Source organism: Thermobia domestica, chromosome 2 (assembly GCF_964235325.1).
Source record: "Thermobia domestica chromosome 2, izTheDome1.hap1.1, whole genome shotgun sequence".
Taxonomy (NCBI): Eukaryota; Metazoa; Arthropoda; class Insecta; order Zygentoma; family Lepismatidae; genus Thermobia; species Thermobia domestica.
Genome location: NC_137455.1, coordinates 276,050,021 through 276,076,343, shown reverse-complemented (window position 1 = coordinate 276,076,343; position 26,323 = coordinate 276,050,021). Strand labels below are relative to the sequence as shown.

General features: G+C 36.4%; 1 long non-coding RNA gene across 1 annotated transcript; it reads right to left on the bottom strand.

The window, feature by feature from the left end:
• Positions 1 to 420: 420 nt before the first annotated feature.
• On the bottom strand, positions 421 to 26,323 carry LOC145679814 (uncharacterized). The gene is made up of 2 exons (XR_014130568.1): positions 26,149 to 26,323; positions 421 to 724 (listed from the first exon to the last, which is right to left on the bottom strand). It is a non-coding gene; the product is annotated as an uncharacterized LOC145679814 (long non-coding RNA).

Genomic DNA, 26,323 nt, shown 5'->3' with positions numbered 1-26,323 from the left:
CCTAGTCCTAATATGTGCCCATATATTTGTTATTCACCTTTTATCGTTACAAGAGGTCTTACAGGGCTTTTACCTCCAACTGTATGAAGACTATTCTGTACTTCCATGTGATGTTCTGGTAGCTGTATCTCCTAAACCCCTGGAGCTTCGCACCTACAACTTCACTGAAATACTGACAACATTTAGTACTACTTTCTCATATGTGTCTCAGTCAGCAACTCGATTCACCCAAACGTAAGGTTTACTTGTCAGTACTAAAGTTCAAAAACTTCACTTTCCGATTTCTGATATATGTATGTTTTTGATCTTTTGAATCCTTTGTAAATAAAATTTAAAAAAGAGATATTTTAATAGTTAGTGATTAATAAATATATCGTGCAAAACTACTAAAATTTATTTTCCACTGTTTTTCCTGTTTGGATGGATGAAAAACAATTTTTACGCAATGACAAGCAATTACAAGTGAATTGTGTTGAAAATGTATCTGCCATTAGAGTGAAAAATGGCATTAGGAACACAACACTTTCATTAGCCATGATCAATAAATTAATTTATAGTATACAAAAGCAATTAATTATGAAACAGTCTTGAACTCAAACTGCCCATAATATGCATAGATTTCATTCATTTTAAATATACATTCTCTTGTACGTACTATATATCTGCAAAAGTAAGGCTGAGGCGTTTTCCTGGCAGCAACGAAGCGTGTCAAATCGCATTCTTTCTACAAGAAAGACAACAGTAAAAAATACAATTATTTATTCACAAAAATTACATATATTTATTACAACCGAAATGCCAACATCTTTTTTATTTACTAAGTTAAAGAAAAAATATTCCAGAAATTTAAGTTTTGTGCTCGGTCAGTAGACCTCCCTTTTCAGTAATTTTTCTTTTGTTGTTTCTTTTAATTTTGAATTTCCATATTAAACCACACAAAAGAAAAAAGAGCAAATAGTGCTTGTATGAGAACATTCCCCTGTGAAGTGCTCATTCAAATGTAACCCCCATGTGAACTAATTAAGGAGACATTTCCTCTTTTTGTTTTAGGCTTCATAAATATGTGGGTGTGAATGCCTGGCTGTGTAGCTATATATGCATGCCTCAAATGAAGGAATGCACGCTTCAAATGGCTTTAACTCATATTACTCAACACAATCAAAATAACAGATCATGAAAAGCACAATGAGATCTGGAAATTAAACGATATTTTCTAATTCTCCTCTGTATACATTTAACGTTTATTACTTTATATCAGGGTTGAGTAAACTCATTATTTTATAGGAGTTCGACTCAAGTCAAATACGTGGTTAACAGATTAATCTAAGTTCACGCACCAGGTTCCCAAGCTGAAAAGGTTCGGGCTAGTCAAGCGCAGATACGCACAAAGATTTATTTATTTATTTATTTATTTATTTATTTATTTTTTAGTTTCGGAAGTTTTAGTTTTAGTTTTAGTTTAGATTTTTTTTAGTTTAAATTGTTATCCTTTTGGAAAAGAAAAGTGAAATGGTAGTTGAAGAGAGAGAGATATCGGAAGTGAGGCGAAAATTACTTAAAATGCAAATCACGTGAGCAAATTTTAAAATTAAAGCCTCAATTTCCGAAGTGAACAAACAGAATGAGAAGATACATCTATTTACAATAACTATACGGTAAGCTACCGAAATGCAGTAGCTACAGATTAGGGATGGTACCGAGACCGAGACGGACTTTTCTATACCGAGACGAGACCGAGACCGAGACGGACTTCTAAATACCGAGACGAGACCGAGACCAAGACAGGCCTCTATAAATCGAGACGAGACCGAGACGAAACTTAGGTCAGTCTCGAAATTCTCGGTCTCTACTCGAATATTGATATTGATATATACTAAAATGCCTTCACTTAAAATTTGTTTCTTTGCTGTGTTAGGTAATATGAGAACGGTTGACTGATGTACAGTGGCGTATTTAGGGGGTGGTTATCAGGCTCAAACCCCTCCCGAAATAAATTTGTGATAATTTTTTTGCATTGCACGTACAACGCAAATGTTTCTTACTCGTTCCTCAAGCCTCTCCCGAAACAAAATCCATTGCTGATGCAAATAGAATTCTCTCTCTCTCTTTTTCTATATATATATATATATATATATATATATATATATATATATATATATATATATATATATATATATATATATGGTCGCGGTGCCATCCAGGGCCGCCCTACATGGGTTCCCGGGGCCAAACTTTAATTTTCAATGGAAGCAAGGGGTGAGTGGTACCTCGTTCGATACATCTTTAAAAACTAAAAAGCGTTCTGGCAAAAGATCTCTCATATCGGGCACTGTATTTAAAATGGCCGCCAAGACATGTTGCCTCTACCAGATACAGTAAAACATGCAGTACCACTAATACGAAAACGATTGAACATAAATGAACCTAACAACAACTCAAATAGAAAATGTCATGTGGCACATCGATTGATATTGTCGCGGAGGCTCCCAGGGCCACCCTTCATGGGGGCCAAGGGCTCAACTTCAAAATTGTAACTGGAAACATGGGGTGAGTGATACCTCGTCCGACATATCTTTAAAAACTAAAGAGTGCTGTTATAAAAGATTGTTCATATGGGTCACCGTTTTCAAAATGACCAAGACATGGTACCTGCATCAGATAAAACGTCCAGTATCACTAATATGAAAACACCAGAACAAATATTCGAATAGGAAATCACAGAGGGTATTTATCATTCTATATCTCGGGAATGTTGCAACAATCAAAAAAATGATTAGAGTGAAAGTACCATAATAGAAAGGAAGAAATCTAACTCCTAGAAAATTGTTGCTCCAACCTCACTCTGTAAGTGAGTGAAGCGGGAAGGATCCGTAGAATTGCAGATGAGAGCCTTAGTTTTTGCAAATTGTATCTACGAAACAAAGTTATTTGAAATATGTTTTTATAAGAAATAAATATGTCTGTAATGCGATAAAGTATGTAAAATTCTTGTTAAATGGTACCTTCCATTTTGATAGCAGGCAAAGGTTTGATGCAAAAATGAATCAACTGAAATGCGAAAAAAATTTGTCGAACAATACAATTTTAGAACAATATTTACAAACGTTGGTTTTCTTCAACAGTCATCTGCATGATATTGGTTCGCTTCTTTTCCTTCTATGTCTTCTTGCATGTGATAGAATATGAGTTTCACTGAGATGTTGTCCACAGTTACATTCCGAATAACTTGGTAATTTCAGTTGTGATCCTTAGTAACGACAAAAATCTTGCACGCATTGCGTTAAATTATCAGGGGCGAAGGGGCGGGCAAAATGTTGTTAAACTTGAATTTCACCTTATTTTTATTCACCTTATTTCACTTTATTTTTATTCATTATAGTACCAGTCATTTGTACACACAAGTGTTTCAGACAAACCATATCTATTGCAAATAAAAGTGAGGTTCTCATTTGAGATTTTACCATTCATTCCCGCTTCACCTACTTACGGACAGAGATCGGAAAGATAATTTTCTATCATTTCCTCTTTTGCATCATGTCAATTATACTTTAATAATCTTTTTCTCCGTTGCATTTAACTTGAGCTGTGGAATGATAAATACACTTTGTGCTTTCCTATACGAGTTTTATTCTGTTCATTTATCTCCAACTATTTTCATATTAGGGGTCTAGTGGTACTGGACAGAGATGGAGTGGGTCAGTGGGTGAAGTGGGTCAAGTTTTCTGAGTGGGACAGTGGGTCGTGGGTCAACAGTATGTGATCCACTGTGACCCACCACCCACCATGACCCACTGCGACCCACCACCCACCATGACCAACTGCGACCCACCGACTCATTGTGATCTACAAACCCACTCTGCTCACTGCATTGTAGACAGGGGGCGCGGTGGCTCAGTGGTAGAGCGTTCACCTCTGGTGCCTGGGGTTCCGGGTTCGATCCCAGCCCCCGCCAAGTGAACTTTGTGGTGGACAAACACCGTTCTCGTGGGTTTTCTCGGGGTTCTCCCGTTTCCTCCCACTTTCTTCATTCCACCATTTTCATTCATCTCTCATTATCACCGTCTCCTTTAGCCTAACTGGCATAACCGTGGGACGTAAAACTCAAAGATTTCATTTCATTTGCATAGACAGTATCTTCTGAAGACTGGTAAATTTGTCTTCGTTTTACTTTCAAGACCTTCATTTCCCTTTCTTTTCCACTTGTTTCTGTCTACTTACCTGAGGTGAGTATATCTAACCAAGTGAAAAAAAAAAAAAAAAAACTTCAGGCACTTTTGGATATTGATATTTGTAATTATAATAATAGCATAGGACTTATACTACTACTTGGCTTTCGAGACCTGTGAGTTTTTAGAGGAGCTAACTACTGAAAAAAATACATTTTTGAATCACTATAATATATAAATTATTATATAAAAATTGAATGTAACTATGTGAATGTATCAGCACGGTCAAATTGCAAAGTCAAATGAAATTACTTTTGGTATATATTTTAGGCCTTAATCCAAACTGGGATGTTATATTGCTTTCATTATAATGCATAATATCCTAAGGATGTAGTGAGGATCCGAATTTTTGCGGGAAAAAAAATTAGTATCTCGCACGCCGTTAAACTTACGGAGCTGAAATTCAGTGTATTAACTCTTTATTGAAAATAAACAGAATGTGTCCTAGCATTTTTAAAATTCTCCTTTAAGGGGGGCTGCGGGGCACTTTCTATATATGGAAAATTGGTAGTAAGTTGGTTTGTAAAAATGATCGAAAACGATCGATGTTATTTAAGAAAAAAATCAGAAACAAAAAATACAGTGCTTGGCTTCATATATCCATTGCTTTCTACTATAATAATTGCTGAAGCTTATGTTTATTATATGGGGCGCTTACAGCACAGAACAATCTACCCATAAAGTTGTGAGAAAAATGGGCATAAAATTTGTACTGTAAGTTTAATTACACGGAAATTTTAAGTTTGGATTGTACGCACAATTCTATGGAAAATTTTACACCTTTTTCCCTTTATGTTGGACTACTTACCTTGATTTGGAACTTTCAAATTTCGTCCTTTTCCCACCGAAAAGTATCGATAATGGAACAAGGAAATAATTATACTATGATATTTAATTGAAATTCATCGTAATTTGGCACATGGCAAACATCAGTGTGGTAATTGAAGGGGAAGAAGGAGGGAAATTCCCATTCACTTCTGAACACTTTCCAGGAACCTCGTTCCCTTTCGCTTTCTAGACGGGGGAGGGAACTTGGTAATGGCATCAAACCTTCATGTGTAATTATAAAAATTAAATTTATAAACAAATAAGAAATCATCAGTTTATCAGGCTTTAATTGATTATTTATTCACAAGATTCCCTATCGAAGGCGTGGTAGATGAAGTTTTTGTTCTCCATGAGTTGACATTGCCAACTGATATGGTCAATATGGAAAAGATGTTGTGTAGTGATAGAGTAGATACTTCTTGCTGAGTATTTCAAAACTGACCAAGAAAACTCGTTGTCAGACTTAAGTCTAACAAGTAGATTGTCGATGAGGAGTTGCAGAAATCGGGTAGAAGTATTATCAATTTCCACGAGAGAGTGCGAACGGGGATTTTCCCTTATGAATTTACAGGTGACTGCAATTAGAAATACACTAAGTGCTCAAACATTGTCTAACTTGTTGTTCATCAATGTTAATGGCTTACCGCTAGACAAGCTCAAAGTAGACGAGCTAGTTATTTCTTGGCTGAAGGATGGACATCATTTTGCTACAGATGATTTACCACGAAAAAGTTACCAACAGGAAATAAACCCGATTTCAGATTCGTTTTAAGGAGGATAATTACGAGTTATGGAATATGTATACTTGTATTACTAATGGCTTATTTGTGTTATTCAACTTTGTACCTAATTTTTAGTAAGTCTCTTCTTTGCTTTAGGTAAACTACTTTGAATAAATATTCATAATAATTGCAATTATGCATATTTGTTAAATTTAATGTGGTGTTTTAATGATTACACAAATTACAATTATGAGTATACTTTATGGAGATGCTCTCACAGAGGGCACCCGAGCACCTTTATGCACTATGAAAAACTGATTGTTCAAGTCTTTTGTGTGAAAAATACTGTGAACTGAGAAACCATAACCTTTTCCATATTGTACAGGGGTATTTTCCTGCGAATAGAAGTTTCTTTTGGAACGTGTTCAGAAATTAACAATTGCAAGAATACTCTCTTAGTACAAGTATATTTTAGGCACACACTAATTTCCCTTCATCTCGAAGTGCTTCAATTTCCTCACTGACAAACAATTTACCATTTGATATTGTAAAGATTAGATCCACCGTTATTGTAACAGAGTGGTGCTTGAGTGGTTGACTAGAAATTCAAACTCTGATTAGTGATAATTTCACATTCTTGTTTTATTACAAGTGTAAACTCTTTAGTCAGTACAGAAGAGGCCGTGGGTCGTGTTCAGAGTTGATGACGATGGATTTTGGTGAGTCAGAGTAGGTCACAGTGGATGATAGTGGTTCATAGTGGGTGGTGTGTCACGGTGAGTCAGAGTGGGTCACGGTTGGTGGTGGGTCACAGTGGGTCATGGTGGATGGTGGGTCAGAGTGGGTGGTGGGTCATGGTGGGTCGTGGGTCAAGTTTTCACTGACCCACACCAACTCTGGTACTGGACTTTTATCTGATACAGGCACCATGTCTTGGCGGCCATTTTGAAAACGATGAAACATATGAAAAATCTTTTGCAACAACACTGTTTAGTGTTTCAAGATTTATTAAATACGTATGACTTAACCCATATTTCTGTTTCAAATTTCTAAGTCTGGCCCCCTTGAAAGTCATCCCTGGGAGCACTGCGAGAACACTACTAGACGCGCCCCATGCCTTTCCTGTTTTATTTTTTGATTGTTCGTTTATCTCCAACTGCTTTCATATTAGTGGTACTGGACGTTTTATCAGATACGGGCACCACGTCTCGGCGGCCATCTTGAATACGGTGATCGATATGAAAAATCTTTTGCCACAACGCTTTTTACTTTTTAAAGATCTATGGAACGAGGTATTACTCGCCCCATGTTTCCATTTAAAATTTTAAAGTTTGGTCCTGGGACCCCATGAAGGGCGGCCCCGAGAAGCACCGCGACAACACCGTTCGGTGTGCCCCATTGCATTTTCTATTTGAGTTTTTGTTCGGTTCATTAATGTTCAATCGTTTTCGAGATATGTTCGTGGAAAGATTAAAATGGGCCATCTTCTCTCTATATATATATATACAGCCACGGATCCAGTATATGATCAAGGGAGGAGCTAAACCATGGTTTACCACTTTATTCAGTGTAAAGGAAGTAGGATTGAAGCCCATTTTATCCAGTGTATACCTAAGTGTTAAGGGGGACTATAGTCCCTATAGCCCTCCCCAAGGATCTGCGATATATATATATATATATATATATATATATATATATATATATATATATATATATATATATATATATATATAGTGACGGATCCAAGGGGGGCAATAGGGGCTATAGCCCCCCTTTGACGCTCAGATATACACGGGATAAAATGGGCTTCAATCCTGCTTTACACTGGATAAAACGGCAAAATATGGTTCAGCCCCTCCCTTGATCATATCCTAGATCCGCCCCTGTATATATATATATATATATATATATATATATATATATATATATATATATATATATATATATATATATATATATATATATATATATATATATATATATAAAACTTTTACTAGGTAAAGTAGGGTAAAAATGGATCCAAAATTTAATGGAAGTCGTATAGGCAGTATTGAGGCTATCTGAGACAAAGTCTATTGCTGAAAGTGAAATATGGGTTACTATTAGGGTTTTAGGGTAATATACCCACTGATCATTGAACCTGGAATACACGCATTGAAAACATTAGCACTAGCAAATTAGCTACGAAGAGGTACACCATACCATAATTCTAAGTCAAAAATGAAAGGAATAAATAAGCGGAAACGACAGACTGTACGAGAATAATACTTTCACTATTTTAATTTCACACAATTTATTTCGAGACTTTCGAGACTTTCGAGACGAGACCGAGACTTGGTACTCGAGACCGAGACCGAGATCGAGACAAGCATCTGTTGACCGAGACGAGACCGAGACCGAGACGGTGATTTTTTACTCGAGACGAGACCGAGATCGAGACCGCTATTTATCAACCGAGACGAGACCGAGACTGTACAGAGTCTCGTCTCGTCTCGTCTCGATACCATCCCTACTACAGATCAAAGTCGTATCAAAGGAGAATATGGAATTTAGAAACGGTCTCAAAATTTTCATGTTTACATGGGATAGAAAGGCATTTAAGACATTTCTGCCTTCTTAATATTTCTATTCCTTTATTTTAGATAATTTGCTTCTTCAAGATCTTTTGTCTGAGTAGAGTGCTTGGCTCGCAAAAGATTAGGCATGAAATCTATATGGTTTCAAGGGGTCAACCATTGTCTCTCAATCAGTTAACTTCCTTTATACCTAATTTTCAAACAGGACTGGTATTTCTGGCTCAGATTATTGGCTTCTAAATTTATTATTATTTTAAAATCTCATAAATATATGTAGGGTCTCACATTATTGAATATTGTTGGAATTCGCTGGGCCTAACCGTGAGTGTGCCCATATCAGGCAAAACTCAAATTCAACTCTTACAAGTGACAAATATAAATGAAATACTCATACGTCGTAATTTATGATACAAAAAATTAAAACTTCAGGCATAAGGATCAAATTCCAATTTTACTGAATATTGGCAAGTAGAACATTAACCTTCTTGTACATGAGGACATACAAGGCCCCAAACAGGTCGTCATTATTAATTTATTTTTGTAGTATTCCAGAAAATATTCCTAAAATAAGGTGAACCTTTTGATATTTGAAACATTTAGACATGAGATGACAGGAGGGTCTATGACGTCAATACTTATTTGGAGTAAAGTCAGGAGTGGCTGGATGAAGCGTGCTCTTTTGGAGTAATATGTAAGTCATATTTATGTTCTGAGTTAGAGTAATATTTAAGTCATAATATTAAAAGTTTTGATGGGTAAAATTATATTCACGTTTATTAATGTCTAAATTAATAAGTGTTCGAATATTTTGACAAAAGTTGCGGGCTGTTGGACAATATGGCATTTAGATTTGAACTGCTTCGAATGAGGTTAATTGCCACTAATGGAGTCAATATTAATACTACCAATCTTGAAATACCTTATATGAACAAAAACACCAAAGGTGCAAAAAGTGCAGCCAAGTTAGTCAGCCTCAAAAAGTGTTGAGATGAGCATGGATGAACCAAGTTCCTTGGCCCTGCATCTGAAACGAACACTGAAACTTGGCGCGAGGTGTCTAACACATTTGAATATATTAAGATGTCTGTTCCTAGTTTCACGGCCGGGATATTTCAGCCATAAGGCTAGTGGTGACCCCCAAATCCATCACGATCACAAACACCATCCCTAAGGCTCATCAACATCATTCATCTTGACACTTCGTGGAGGAATATAAGTTTTCCTTGTCTGGGTTTCAAACCACCAATCTTACTGCAATATACTGTACATGTGCCTTAGCGCCTTAGCTAAGTTGATATTCCTAAGGTTGGTGGTAGTCCCAAACCCACCATGCCCACCACCACTATCCCTAAGGTCCCTTAACATCATTTTCCTTGACACCTCACGCCAAGTTCCAGTGTTCGTTTCAGATGCAGGGCTAAGGAACTTGGCTCATCCATCCTCATCTCAACACTTTTTGAGGCTGACGAACTTGGCTGCACTTTTTGCACCTCAGGTGTTTTTGTTCATATTTCACTTCTTTTTGTAGTTCACCATGTTAATATCGTATATTGGGGTTCTCAATCGAAGCATACTGTTGGATTTAAATTTAAAATTGTACATTTAATAAAGGAGTCATAATATGTCACATGCAACATTAGTTCCCAAGGGCTCTCCCATCGGGAATCAAACCCAGGACCCCGTACAAGAAAGGCGCACATGCTAGCCACTAGAGCAGCGGGGAGGATTTATTCTATTAAATATCTGTCAGAGAGTTATGTCCATACGAGATTCTAATTCATTTACCCGAACTACAAAATCACGATCGCTAACATCTCATTTTTCATTACATAAATACGAAGAGTATCAATAGGGCCCAAAACCCTTGATGCTGAATCCTCGCTACATCACTAGACATGACTGGTGTTTCAATATACTTAATTGTTCTCTACCTTTCCACATTGCGAAATTACGGAGTTCACTACATGACGCGCATGTTGCGCAGTTTCATACTGCCTCGAGTTTTCCTTCTAATGATATACACCTTATACACCTTTCAAATAGCTTGTAATCAATATTATATTTGCCACCAAGATATCCTAACTGTATATAAAACTAACTTACATGAACTGACATAAATTAAAGGGGTGCTTCCGGTTGACGTGGAAAGTTAAATGATGAAGGGGGGTGAAGATTTTTCCCATGTTATTTAAATGGGTCTTTTTTTTTTTTTTTTTTTACTTATAATCTTATGTTTTAGGAACTTGGAATTGGAATAGAAACTTGAAATTCGGTATGCTTCTACGTTTTCGTTAATATTACCTAAGTAATCAGTAAAAATAAATAATTCCAACTTTAGAGTGGTTTTATGGGGAGCAGAAATGCCTTTTCCATGTTATTTATATTGGACGTCTTCTACACCTCAAAATGTTTATACACTTCCGGCAGGATTAGAATGATGAAATTTGGCACGATTGTAGCCTCCCGGATCTAACCTACAGGAAAATTGCTAAAAGTGAATATTTTTAATTTTTAAGGAGTCTAAAGGGAGATGAAGAAATCCCCATGTTATTTAAGTAGGCGTTTTCCTGGGATACAAAATTTTGTTTTAGATAGTTGAAATAGAAAAAGAAACTTGAAATTCGGTAGAATTGTGAGCTTAAGAGGTGTGAGGAAGTAGGCCGAGCAAAGGCGGGAGTGTGGGGGCGAACCCCGAGGTGGGCAAATTCAGGAAATATGAAGAGTACAGGCACGAAATTCGAAATTGATGAAAAGGCTGATACGTAAGAGATTCGCACACTGTTCACAGATAGAGACACGACGCATCAAGAACATTTTTACACAATGACTGTGGTAATCATAATACAACTCGTGGTATCAATATATTTACGAAATCGGTTATATTTTGTTGCTAGTCTCACATAAACTCGAACAATTAAATTTCTCATTTCTTCGGAAATTTCATTAATTCTAAATACCCTCACTTCTACATTCTCTTACTTATCAAATTAATTTCAATATCTATTTAATACCAATGACTGCAACAAGGAAAAATCTTCATCGAAAAAAGAAAAAAATATTGGCTTTCCTTGTCTGGGTTCCAGCCACGAAATTTACGGCAGTATATACGTGTCTTAGCTCACGTTTTTAAAAGTTAACTGATTCACAGAACGTGCCTCATTAACTTACTTAACAATTTATTACTAGCTTTCACTTATTTTACTCGCACACAGAAAAATGTATGTGGCATACGTAAAAACGTTGATTACATGTGTAAATCCTGTAGTTTTTGGACTTAACGTACACTAAACTTATACCTGAAAAGTATATTTTAAACATACTTTCCGTATAAGTGTTCCGAATAAACGTACTTTCCGCACGAAGGAAAGAACTGTATGTAGGCAGTCAGGATCTCACATACAGATGGCCGTTTGTAACTTATAGTTGACGTAGTAATGTACGGAAGACTGTTAGATGTCAGACATCCTGTAACGACACTGTCTAATATCTAAGTGGGAAAGAGGGCAGTACGTATGTATCATGTGGATAACGTATGTTAAGTATTGATTTATGTAGTAAACATAAGGATCCCGTATATTTGTATAATATACCGCTGTCCGGATAACGGATTTTTCTGTGACCTTAGCTCGTTTTTCTATTAACCTAGAACGACAGGGACACCAACACAGAAACATCGAGGAGAGTTAAGATTCCAAAGGCTCTTCCACCGGGAATCGAACCCGGAACCCATACTCCAAAGGCGCACGTGATAGCCAGCGAGGAGGGCACCAATATGACCACTCGGACGATTGGCAACATTATCACTATGCACACGATGTGTTGAATAACGGAATCGTTCCCGATTTCTGATTTAAGGACAGTTTCTTTTGCAAATGAAAAGTTTTCCATAGCAAATTCTTCAAATTTCATTCTCAAGCCGTTACAGGGTACTTTCATGGAGTGTTTCGCATCTTTTTCTCATTAAGAAGTACCTAATAGCTATGGACAGTTCTTCGCCCATAAAAATTCCCATAATACATTACTTAAGTTTGGAACCTTTTACTTAGACAAGTCATTACATAAGGTAGGTACCATTATGCAGTTTCAAATCTCTATCTTATTTGGAAGCACCTAATCAATGATGAGTGAGTAAATGAACCGATCTCTGTTTGAGTAAGGACAGTTTTTCGCCCATAGAAAATTCCATAACACATTCCTTAAATTTCCGACATTTTTCATATTAAAGCCATTATAAGCTACCTTTGTGTAGACATTCACATCTTCATCTCATTAGGAAGTACCTAATGGCTACGGACAATTTTTCGCCTATAAGAAATTTCCCATAGCACATTCCTCACATTTCGGACTTATTCCATACTCAGGTCATTATAAGATACCTTTAAGCAGAGTTTCACATCTTATCTCATTGGGAAGTACCAAATGAAGGAGATGAGTGAGTGAGTGAACCCATTTCTGCTTGGCTAAGGACAGTTTTCATCCATAAAAAATTTCCATAACACATTCTTTAAATTTTGGACATTTCCCATACTCAAGTTATTATAAGGTACATTTATGCGGATATTCGTGCCCCTATCTCATTGGGAAGTGCCTAATCAATGCTATGAGTGAGTCAGTCAGTGAGTAAACAGATTTCTGCTTGGCTAAGGACAGATTTTACCCATAAAAAATTTCCTTTATCACATTACTTAAATTTCAGACCTTTTCCATACTCAAGTCATTATAAGGTACAAATATACAGACTTTTACGTCAATATTTCATAAACAAGTACTTAACCAATTTGACGAGTGAGTGAATGAACCGATTTGTACTTGGATAAAATCAGTTTTTTCCCATAAAAAATTCCCATAGCACACTCCTCACATTACGGACTTTTTCACACTCAAGTCATTATAAGGTACCTTTATGCAGAGCTTCACGTCTCTATCTCATTGGAAACTAGCAAATCAATGTGGTGAGTGGATGAATGAACCGATTTCTACTTTGCTAAGGACAGTTTTCATCCATGAAAATTTTCCCATAGCACATTCCTCACATTACGGACCTTTTTCACACTCTAGTCATTATAAGGTACCTTTATGCAGAGCTTCACGTCTCTATCTCATTGAGAAGTACCTTATCAATTTGATGAGTGAGTCAGTGAAACGACTACTTGCTTGGCTAAGGACTGTTTTTTGCCTACAAAAAATTCCCATAGCACATTCTTCACATTTCGGACTTTTTGCTATTCAAGTCATCATAGGGTACCTTTATGCAAAGTTTCACGTCTCTATCCCACTGGAAAATACCTAATCAATTTGATGAGTGAGTCAGTGAAACGATTTCTTGCTTCGCTAAGGACAGTTTCTGGCCTATAAAAAAATTATCATGGCACATTCCTCACATTTCAGACCGTTTCCATACTCAAGTCATTATAGGGTACCTTTATGTAAAATTTCACGTCTCTATCTCGTTGCGAAGTACCTAATCAATTTGACGAGTGAGTCAATGAAACGATTTTTTGCTTGGCTAAGGACAGTATTTTTCCTATTAAGAATTCCCATAGCACATTCCTCACATTTCGGACTTTTTCCATACTCAAGTCATCATAGAGTACCTTTATGCAACGTTTCCCGTTTCTATCCCACTGGAAAATACCTAATCAATTTGATGAGTGAGTCAGTGAAACGATTTCTTGCTTCGCTAAGGACAGTTTTTTGCCCATACAAAATTTCCCATAGTACATTCCTCAGATTTCGGACTTTTTCCATACTCAAGTCATTATAGGGTAACTTTATGCAAAGTTTCTCGTCTTTATCTCATTGAGAAGTACCTAATCAATTTGATGAGTGAGTCAGTGAGCCTAAAAACTGCATATTTTAGAGGTCCAGTACTCAAATAAGGTTGAAGGTAGGAATGTGAGATTTGGCATATGAGTACATCTCCCGGATATCTCCTTAAATTCTAAATTTCATGTTTCTACCCGTAATAGAATCATTTTTACAGAGCCTCGAAATCGGCTATTTTACCCAAAACTCTTGTTCGTGTATAATATGCTTACGGCAGTGCAGGCCAGTTTTCATTTTCTTCGCGGAACTTGGCTGCCATGCACTACCGTGCATATTGATATTGATTAACTTACATATAAAATAAGAACATGATAACTAAGATTTTCATAATGCGTTGAAATTCAAGTGTGCGTTGGATTTCGATCGTTTCTGAAGCGAGTAATTCACTTTTGCATTCATTTTCTACACCAAGACATAACCTACTGTTTAACGTAGAACCTCAATCGCATGTGTTTCTACCGGGATTTGAACCGCAGGATCCCATTCCAAAGACTCGTTTGCCAACACTATATGGGGTGTAACATAAATGCATGGCCAAAAGTGACGAGGTGATTGCTGATACAAATAAGTAAAAAGGTTCCTATAAACATGGGTCCGACGCCATTTCATTTCCGAGATACAGGGTGTTCAAATGTTGAGTCCCTCCAATGGCACACAACGGGAAAGTGAATGGAAATGTTCAATATTACAGGAATAATACAATCAAGCGGAATTGTGACTGTGCAAATACATTTATACTAACATAGGGAATAAAACTAATCAACATTTGAGGTTAGTGGGTTGCCAATTGGTACAAAGTGTTAAGTTTTCAAACAGTATTAGACGTCCACACTTTAGTATATGATTGCTGATATCAAAACGTTCCTCAACATGGGGCAGATTCCGCTTCTTTTTCGAAAGACAAGGCGTGCAAGTGTGCAGTCAATTAAGGGCTCACAATAGTAAACAACGGTTCATAGATTACAACTATTGCATGTTTCCAAAGATAGGTAATTGAGAAAAATATTCGATGGAGGCCAGCGGTTGTTTACACCACACATAAACTGAGGAAGACAGTGTTCTATGTTTAGGAACGTTTTGATGTCAGTAATCATATGCTAACATGTGAACGTCAAGTGCTATTTGAAAATATAACACTTTGTACCAGGTTGGCAACACTGACAACCTAATAACCTCAAATGGTGATAGTTTCATTTTGTACGTTAGTGTAAATGTATTTGTACAAGCATAATTCCACTTGATTGTATTATTCCTGTAATATTGAACATTCTTTCCCATAGTGAGCCATTGGAAGGACTCGACATATGAACACCCTGTATCTCAGAAACGAAGCGTCATCGGACCCATGTTTATATATATATATATATATATATATATATATATATATATATATATATATATATATATATATATATATATATATATATATATATATATATATATATATATATATTACTTATTTGGATGTCCGCAATCACCTCGTCACTTTGGCCATGCATTTGTCAGTGGTGCCCACCCCCCTCAACTCCATGACGCACCCCCCTCAATTGTCTATCCGTAGGTGTTCTTCCATGAAAAAAAAATCTTTTCGATTAATTTTTACACCCCCTCAAACATATTTATATAGATTTTTAACCCCCCCCAAATATTTCAATGACGCAGTTTGCGTCATAGCCCCCCCCTTATGGGCACCCCTGCATTTGTTACACCTTGTATGTATAACAGGAACACCAAACTATACATGAAGTTCCGCAAATCTATCGGAAACTGATTTTACTGAACCTCTTGAGTGATCCTCGCCTAAAACCTATCTTACATGACAATTGGCCTAAATTCACGATAATTCTTACCTTCAGACCAGTAAAAGCAATATAAATTCGTTTACGTAGTCTATTTTGGTGTTTTATAGTTATTTGAGTTACAAGGGAAGCAAATATTTGTCTGTTGCTGCGCATGCATGTTTTCACAGTAACATTTCAGACAATCAACTTAAATTATACTTCAGGAATATTCATTCGTTTTTCACGTGCTTGAAAAACAATACACATTCATCCAAAAAGGTTTTATTAAATTCCGAAATCGTAAAACGTTTTAAGAAAGTATTTTATGTTGTTTCTACATAATAATAATTTATATATGAACGTTGTAAAGTAAACATAAGGGGGCGCGGTGGCTCAGTGATACAGCGTTCACCTCCGGTGCTTGGAGTCCCTGGTTCGATCCCAGCTCGCGCCGTGTGGACTTTGTGGTGGACAAACACCATGATCGTGGGCATTCTCGTGGTTCTCCTGTTTCCTCCCACTTTCTTCATTCCACCTTTTAATTCATTTCTCATCATCACCGTCTCCTAACCGGCATAAACGTGAACGTAAAACTCAAAGATTTCATTTCATTTTCATAAAGTAAACACAACATTTCATTTTACAGAATTACAATTCTATACACATATTTTAGAAAATGCGTCACAATTTCCTGTTAATTTCGAAGTTCATATGTCCATATCAGAGAAAAACGTGGCAACAACCTGTGGCAGACACGTAGCCAAGGGGGGGTCCGGACTCCCCCCTTCGAGACCAGAAATGAATAAAATTAAGGAAGGATAAAACAAAATGAAATGACAAAAAGAAGGATCGGCGTTAAAAATTAAAAAGAAAACTACAGGAAGCTTTTGCTTACTCTTTCTTATGAGGAGATTTGTATTACTTGCAATATGGTGGCGAGGTAAGCGAGGTATTGTGGAAGTGTGAGGGAATTTGAAATTTCAAGAAAAGTTATGGAATTCTCAGAATTCCTGCTACTAGTCAGGGAGATTTCAAGCTTTCGAAAGCATAAGTGCCGTTGTGTAACAGTGTGGACATTTTTAACCCATTAGTGCCCAGAATTCCCCAGTGGTATTTTGAAAAGTTTCTTTTCGCCTATTTGGTCTTAATAGTACTCTAAAATAGAAATTAGAATATTTTTGAAAAGTATTTATTTTTTCTTGTTTTCTAGGCCGGCAACTTAAGTTGCCAAATGGCACATACATATTCAAAAAAGGGAAAATTTTGGAAAGTTACAATTTTGAGGGAGAAAATACACTGCGAAAACAACTATTAAAATCAAGTTAATCCTTCCTTTACAGACCTTCAATCCTTCCTTCTGGAGTCTTTGAAATCAATCCAGTTGAGTCTTTTTCCTCAAAACACATTGTAGCCAAAAACAATGCTAACCTTACGTCAATATATCATACAAAGAAAATGCAACGATGCAATGACGAAACAGACTCCAAAGTAACTTCATGGTTAAAACCTGCAACGTCAATCCATGAATTTCTGCGCTATAACGAAAAATTGCCGTGGCAACTTAAGTTGCCAAGGGGCAGTAATGGGATCAAACATGTTATTTCAAGGACAATTTTCTGTTGCTCCTTTAACCTGTCATTTGGAACCGACAGTAGTTGACAGAATAATAAAAACAAAAAATTATGTTGAAAGGAAGTTCTGTTAGCATTTGATTCAACAGAGAAAGGAACGCATATATTGTAAAATTAGTTGAATATACACATGCTTCGCACAAAGGCTGTGTTTGGAAGTCAACCCCTGTGGGAGTATCACCATTGATCTCAGCGACCGCGAAAACTATGGATTTGATACTAATATCGGTCATTTTGGGCTATGTTTTACATGTCTCGGTATCCACCCCCCGCTGACTCCCGGCCCGCATACTTGCAAGTCATCGCTAATGGAAGTGTCCCCATTGATTTCAGCGACCGCGAAACCTATGGATTTGACACTGATATCGGTCATTTTGGATTACTTTTATATGTCTTGGTATCTCACCTCCCATCCGGTGACCCCCGGCCCGGAGCCGAATAGAGTGAATTTGGAAGTTAATGCGACTGGAGTTTCACCATTGATTTCAGCGACCCCGAAAATATGAATTCGACACTAATAGCTCAAGTCGTAGAGCGTTGGCTTCGCATTCGGGAGGTCGTGGCTTCGAATCCCGCTGCCTACCATCCTGACTGAGGTTTTCCAGGGTTTCCCTCAGTCCTACCAGGCAAATGCCGGGATGGCACCTACTAAACAGGCCCTGGCCGATACCTTCCCAAATCCTTTCCATTGTTAATGTTGTTGGATATTCAATGTAAAATGGCCTCTGAATTGTATCTGGTGATTCTTAAATAAATAAATAAATAAATAAATATCGGTCATTTTCTACTACTTTTACATGTCCCGGTAAACGCCCCCTGAGATCCTCCTGGTTCGAATTTCGACAAAAACGTTTAACTCTGGTCTGGAGCCTGCACTAAGGTATTCGTGACTAAAATTTGGTAACTCTGTCAATTTGTCTGGTTCCCAAGCTGGTTTCGGTAAACGCCCCCCTGAGACCCCACTGTTTCGAAATTTGAAGAAAACGCTTCGTCTTGATCTGAGGCCTGGGCCAAGGTACCCCTGACCAAAATTTGGTAACTCTCGGTCCACTCGTCTGATGGCCAGGCCGCACACAGACAGACAGACAGACAAACACACAAACCAACTCTTTATTTTATTTATGTTAGAAGATAGTTTACAAAACAGTATTCAGTATGTACTTTTTATAATAATTGAGGTCATAACGAAAGGAAAATTGTTATATTTGAATAAACTGGATAAGGATGTAAATATTGCAAAATCTTTTTCAATACTTTTTTTTTTATTATTTTGTTCGAAATTTCTTCATGGTTTGTGATTAAAATACTTGCCAACATATCCTCATTTTATTGTCCTAACAAACCAATATATGTTGAAAGTAAAGTAGTTTAGATTGATCGAGCTCCTGGGCCTTCAGAATTTCATGTCACTTCCCCCCCCCCCCCCCCCGTTACGAAATCCTGGCTAAACGAACCAATATATGTTCCAGTAAAATAGTTTAGAGTGATCGAGCCTCTTTTGTGATGACCACAGTATTTCATGTCACGGACCCCCCCCCCCTTCACGAAATCCTGGCTACGTGCCTGCCTGTGGGCTTTGTTCTAATGTAAAATATACTGAAAAAAGCTAAGTAGTTTTCACGAGAACGACACTTAAAATTGAAAGTTTATTTCTTCCATGGATTTCACATGTAAAGTCCTCGCATTATATATTTCGATCTTTAACTAATTATAATAAAATATATTTCACGATACTAGCGTAAAATATCATTTCATGACAAAGAGAAATGTGTAGAAAGTTGCATACTTTTGTTTTATTTATTTTCGGCTATTGATTGAAGTGGAAAACAAACAAATAAACTGCATAATTAATTTTCTTTAGTAATTAATTATTGAATTTTGTGCAAAATCACTTGTAATAATAAATACAGCCAATATAATGGTTCTTCCGAGCAAAGTATGATTAATGCATTAACATTGTAAATCTTAAACAGGAAAATGTCCTCTTAAGGTTTTTATAAAATTCTGTAGGAGGGTTTCACGAAGTATCTTCCTAGTCCCAAAAACAAAAGTAGCTTACTTAAGGGTGAAAAATTAAAAGAACATGGATTTTCTCCAAGACAATTCTATAACAATATTGTATAACAATCCATTTTTGTTTATATTTCATATATCAATATTTTATTATCAACCCTATTATTGTAGTATGAGGATGGATTGGAAATTTCGTAGCCTGATCTACAAAATTAAAAAATATTTGGATAAGTTATGTTTTATTTTTCCATGTAATCCCCCTTGACCGAGATACATTTACGCCGCCTCTCCGGTAACGCTTCTATACCACTTAAAAAAATGATTCCTGGAGCCCTATCCTAGTACAGCACTTTTCACCTCTGCATCCGAAGAAAATCGTTGACTCCCCAACACAAGTGAAAGTCAAAGTGGGCCAGATCAGGTGAATAGGGCGGGTGTGGCAATAGTTGGAACCCACAGGAATGAATTTCTGCCATGATTGCAAGGGACATGTGAACGCGCGTATTGTCTTGGTGAAATATCATCTTTCTTAGCAGCATTCCTTTCCTATTAATTATGATTTCCAAACATAAACGTCGCAGAAGAGTGCAGTAGTATTCCGAATTGACAGTTTTTCCGTTTTCCAAGAAATTGATCAGGATAATGCCCCTAGCATCCCAAAAAATTGATGCCATAACCTTGTTTGTCGACAAAACTTGTTTGGCTTTCTTTGGGACACGAGATCAAGGTTATTTCTATTGCTTCGATTGTTGTTTTGATTCCAGTATATAATGGTGTACCCATGCCCCATCCATAGTCATAAATCTGTCAATAAACTCCTCTGGATCACTTTCAAACAGTTTCAAACAATCACGGGAAAAGGTGAGTTGATCGCGTTTGTGTTCGACTGAAAGCAATTTGGGCACCCATTTCGTGGACACCATAGAAACCTCTAATTCGTTTATGATAATGTTTTGTGCTCGCTCATAGGAACTACCAACAATCTCAGCTATTTCTCGGATTTTGATTCTGCAGTCATGCAAAACCAGGTTACAAATTTTATTGACATTTTTGTAGTGGTCGATGTTGAAGGCCTGCCATTGGGGGGATCATTTTCAATGTTGTTTCTGCCACGCTTAAATTCAGCTACCCACTGTGGAAAGCTTGTAAAGAAGAGTGAGATGCAATACTCATGGTTCAGTTGTAACGCAGTCTCCTTCATTGGAAACTTCGATGTCAGGCAGTGGTCAGTAGACGTTTCCTGCAGATTGAACAAAACCGGGTGAAAACACGGTATTAACTAGGTAAGAGGCACATTCAAATTCGGCTCAATGTAACTGAATCAACCTCTAATTTTTTATGAAGTAAGCACAATAACTTGATTTTACAGAAGTATTATGTTTGTAATTTATATTATAGCAAAATAATGCCCAGATCTTTCCATTTTTTTTAAAGTTGTAAACCGAACACTAGTTTTTTTTGTCAGTAAATTGGTGAAAATCAAAAGAACATAGCAAAATAACATTTATCGGTCATTATTATCAAGTAACTATGGAAATGCCTCATTTATGAATTGCCTACCCCAAGTTGTAAACGGGTACGGTCCTTTTAATTAGTGTTGTAATGTCCGTAAAGTAAGCTGAGGTTTCCGTTTCGAAAGCCCATTAAGGTGTTTTATTTCTATGTGCTATAAAGTGCCGAAGTACACATAATGTTTTTGTCATTAATTCAATGGCCAGTCTCCAGTAATATGGGTCTTATGCAGAGTCGTTCTGAAGCGTGACTAGTGCCATACTAAAGAGTTCGACTAACATATATTTCCTGCAGTAGTCAGGCTTTTAGTATGATGCTAATCATACGTCAAAACAACTCTGCATAAGGCGGATGATGTCTAATCGGTAATGGATTGGTATATATTCTTAAGAACTAAAGAGACTCCTAAAAGGGGTCAGGTTTTTGAAAAAGTTTTTATCGTAACTATTTAAGATCAAAAGAGAACCTTTCTCTCATAAGCAAAAACTATATTAAACTGCTTCCTTTCCTTATAAATATATCCTCACTTTGTCGGTTGATTTGAAGTATAACATCCCGTTCAGCACCGAGGATATATAAGACATGTCCTTACAGCTTAATATGGGATCCGAACACATGAGCTCCCACCGGGAATCAAACCGTACTCTAACCATACAGTCACGAGAGAAATAACTCATTTTGGTAATAAATCATGATCACAGACGCATCGTATTTTGTGTGGTAAACTGCGATACGATACCGGTTAAATAAAGGATTTAATAAAATGAAGAATACCATATTTAATAAAATGAATAAATAATTTTATTTCCATGATATTGTGTATATTTTTAAAACATTAGAAAAACTACATGTTTCCATTTTATATATGAAAAACAACATCTAACATGTATGCTGCACGATATGATCTGTAGTCACTCTATCGATGAAAGTTATGCCTTTTACATGGGTTTGTTCCTCGATTTAACCGACGACAGGTCAAATTTTCTCCTTCAGCTATATTAAAGTTTAGAGGTTATTTGCATAAAGCTGAAATTTCACATACACTCAAAGGATGAAATTATATGACCTTGCAGGTGAATTCTGGCCGAAAATTTTTAGCCTAGCAAAGCAATTATTCATGTGCTGAAACCACAAGTGATCAATATCCATATCATTGAAATAAGACCACAAAAAGTCGTAAAAGTTTAAGATCGCGACCCGTGACCGGAAGACGCAGAACAAATCAGACACACACTACCCATGAAATCCAATGATCCTCACAGACCTAGGATTCAGAGTGATTCAGACAGAACCATGACTCGGAGAGATCCGGGATAATCTAGAGACGATGAAACATCGTAATACATATGGGGAGTGTGTGTGTGGCTGCTAATGCAATTCTAAAGATCACGATAGTCTCTTGTCCTCCTCTCTTCTCATTAAATCTGTAATTTTATTCCTTGTTTGTTATTTGTCTTAGTGTGTGTCAAAATATTGCACTGAAAGATTACAAGAAGGTTTATCAGAGTACAAACTCGGGAGAATCACAGAAAATACTAATTATACTGTTTTTCTTGTTAGAGTTCATCAAAGTTTAATTGAGCGAATTTGTAAAACTTGTCTTTTAGAATATAGTATAAAAGATGCCGTTGAGCCCAGTGTTCTGTTAAATCTTTTGTCTATTATATGTTCAAAAATACTGCATCACTTTTCAAAATGGGAAGACGAATCAACATGACATTATATTTGAAATATTCAAAACATGTACCTTGATTAAGAAAAGTTACACCAGATATCAAATAAATTAATGTTGAAGTAATGAAAATCGATAATGAACTATAAAATTCTCTGCAGTAATGCTGCAGAGATGGTATTTCGACTGCTTCCGGGTGGCCGAGGCTGTCTGGGCCTTCAGGTTTGTCCAGGTCGCATGATCAAACCAAATTTGAGAAGCAAGGTCCGTACCCGGATGACCTGGACAGAAGTTGTAACCCAAGTGACCAGTGATTTATTTCATCACTGGTTGAGACACCCCCCACTGGAGATCCACCGGGTTCAGACCCTCCCCCCCTAAACAAACTTCCTAACTCAACATGCATTTGTGCACTTTCTCAATAAAACTATATCTGTTTAACAGGCAAATGATTGATGTAGTATGACAAGCATTCATCTTACACTTCATCTGTACTCTTCCTCTTATGAAAACTATCTAGTTCTATCATTACCCCCCCTAAAAATTTAGGTGGAAGTATGGGCGCCCGCAGGATTTTTTCCAAGGGGGACAAGACACACACAAGCATATTATATATATATATATATATATATATATATATATATATATATATATATATATATATATATATTCCATTTTCTCTCACACAATCACTTTAAGAGAGATGTGCACATAATCCTTCATGTCAAACTGATCAATTATTTTAGCACGTAGTATAACTTCACGTCTGCAAAAGAAACAACAAAGAGCGAAATTATCTTTTCAAGTCAACTGACGGATGCTATCATTTAAAATACTTTGCCATTACATTCATCAAACTGAATATAACCATACATCACACGTGGGAGGGGAGTAGGTTAAAATCTTGTGGATAGGCTGGACTAAATTTCGTTACTCCTAATCATTTATTTGAATGTTGATTTTTAAAGCAAACTTTTGTCACCAGAAGAGCCTATAAATATTAAATTCTTTCGAAAATCCAGGGAGGAGCAATTGCCCCCTCTTGCCCCCCTCTGTGGGCGTCCATGGGTGGAAGTAGTGTATTTTACAATTACTTATCGTGTTTTCGGATGCAGAATAATAACTGTTTAATACTACATAAAAGTAGTGGATCGTAGTATTGGACTTCTCTCATAAAAAAATTCTAGGTACGCGCCTGGAACACCCTATACATAATCTAAAATAAATACTACATTCTTTTCTTAATTTTGATTGGTTATTAACACATTGTCTGAAGACCGGTGATTTAATTCTGACATTTTACGTTTTTACGTCCGAACGGAATAGGTATGACCATATACATATTAAGAAACAATGATATTGAGAAGTTTTATTCCCGTGACACCTTTCCAAACGAGAATACAATAAGATCTCTCTGACCATGAATAAGATAATCGTTATCACTGAATAACCGCGTATACACTCATATATATCTTTTTTATGTTAAGAATTAAAATAGGCAAATTACATGATAACAGAACATTTCTCGCCTCCATACTTTGATTTTGAGGTCATGAAGAACGTATGAATACAACAGGTGAGACGGCCAAGGACTCCTCCGTGCAGAGTCCATGTCACACGCAAAGGACATATTTAAAACATGTTCACTCTTATTCTCTATAACACCTCCATTCCTTCCGTGCAAAAATGCTCTGCACTCTACATGCACTTCGAAAATTACACTTTCCACTTCAATACGACGGCAGACAAAAGATTGGGAAGCAGAAATAGTACGTGTGTGCAGTACATATTGCTCGTGAAGGTCGCTCTTGTAAGTATAATGAAGACACCGCACGTTGAAAAAATATTGTGTCACTTAACAAAAAAACAGAAATGAAAACTAGGAAGTTAACTCTAATGATTTAATTTTGATAGCAACAGTCCTACAAAGTATAAGATAGAGAGCAAATGGGTTATTAACAACAAGAAGTAGACCCTAATTGCTTCCATCCAAGTCACCTTAATCATTCCAAACAACAACAAAATCCCTTCTTCCATTTTTTCACTTTCGAATTTCTTAAAAGTTGTCATTGTTATTTAGAGACCTTCAGTGATGGGGTAGAAGGTGCTGCTCCATGAACGCTACATTCGTAAAACTCATATTTGTTTCCACAACAATTTTATCTTCATAAAATAAAGAATACATCCAAAGCAATGCGAAAATTTTGATTTCTCTACTGATTGGAAGCTAGAAACTATAAACTGGATCCAGATAGGAACCGAGAAACTAGAAACTGGACCCAGATAGGAAGCGAGAAACTAGGCCTCCAAAAGTCGTAGACAAAAAGTCCACAATATTTTTGGGCAAAATGTTTCTTTGCCAAATGATTCCAGTCTATATCTATACTTCAATAATATTATACAAAAGTGACTCACATATCATCGTTCAAGGCATATTGCTATAGATAGAAACGTGAAATTTGGACAAGAAATTCATTTCGTCATGAAAGCAAGTACAAGGAAGAACTTTTGGAAATAGATACGCATCCTAAGAAGTATAGAATAGTTCTTGAATAATTATGTATCTCGCGAATCCCCTTCATTAGGAAGATTAAGCTCTGTATGAAATATTTTCATTAAAAATAACTGAACACGTATTTTTATCGTTCCTTAGAGAAAATATACTTTTTTTTTTTTTTAATGTGCATTATAAGGATTTGCTAGGTTGAAGCGTTCGCTTAAATTTTCAGCTCTTAAATAAAAATATGGAAATACGTATTTCGGCAATTCAGAATTTCCGCTCCTAAGAGGGAAAAGGGGAGCAATTTCAACTGTACAATAATAATATTTCCCCTTATTCATTCAGAAAATGCTCAGTGTAAGGATTCATTTGCGTTGTAAGTGTGAAATTTGAATTCTCAGGTAAAAATAAATAGATGAATAATTCTTTAGAAATGGCAACATGGTTCAGCTTTCATGAAAATTTTGCTTTTAAGGAAGAAACGGGGACAGTTTCTGCATTATTAAAATTTCTGATTTTATATTCATAAAGCACCCAATGTGTGTAGTGTATGCTCATGAGTTGGTGTAAAATTTAATCTATAAAATCTTCATTAAAATGTGTTGAAGCTAATATGTGTTGAAGTATTCTCGTAAAATCCCGCTTCTAAAGAAAAAAAGGAACAATTTTGGCAAATATTCAAATTTTCGTTTTATACTCATTAAGTGGTATTCTTCCCGTGCGAAGAATGAGTGGTTCTTCTAGTTTTATATAAAGAACCAAGATGTCCTCATTCACATATAATAATACAAAGAAACATTCATAAGCGAAATAAATCTGCTTCAACAAAAATCCTATATAAGAAGCCTAACATCTACTTACCTGAACGTCAACGCTTAACACTGCTTTAAAAATATTTTGGTAATGCTGCGGGCGAAGTTCCATTTTCATTTCTGAGACAGGCAGGTATTCTTCAGTTTGGGTAGTCTTACTGTCAGCCTTAAGGTAGAGTTAAAATATGCTTAATTCGTCTGAAATTAGCTTTGCAGTAAATCAA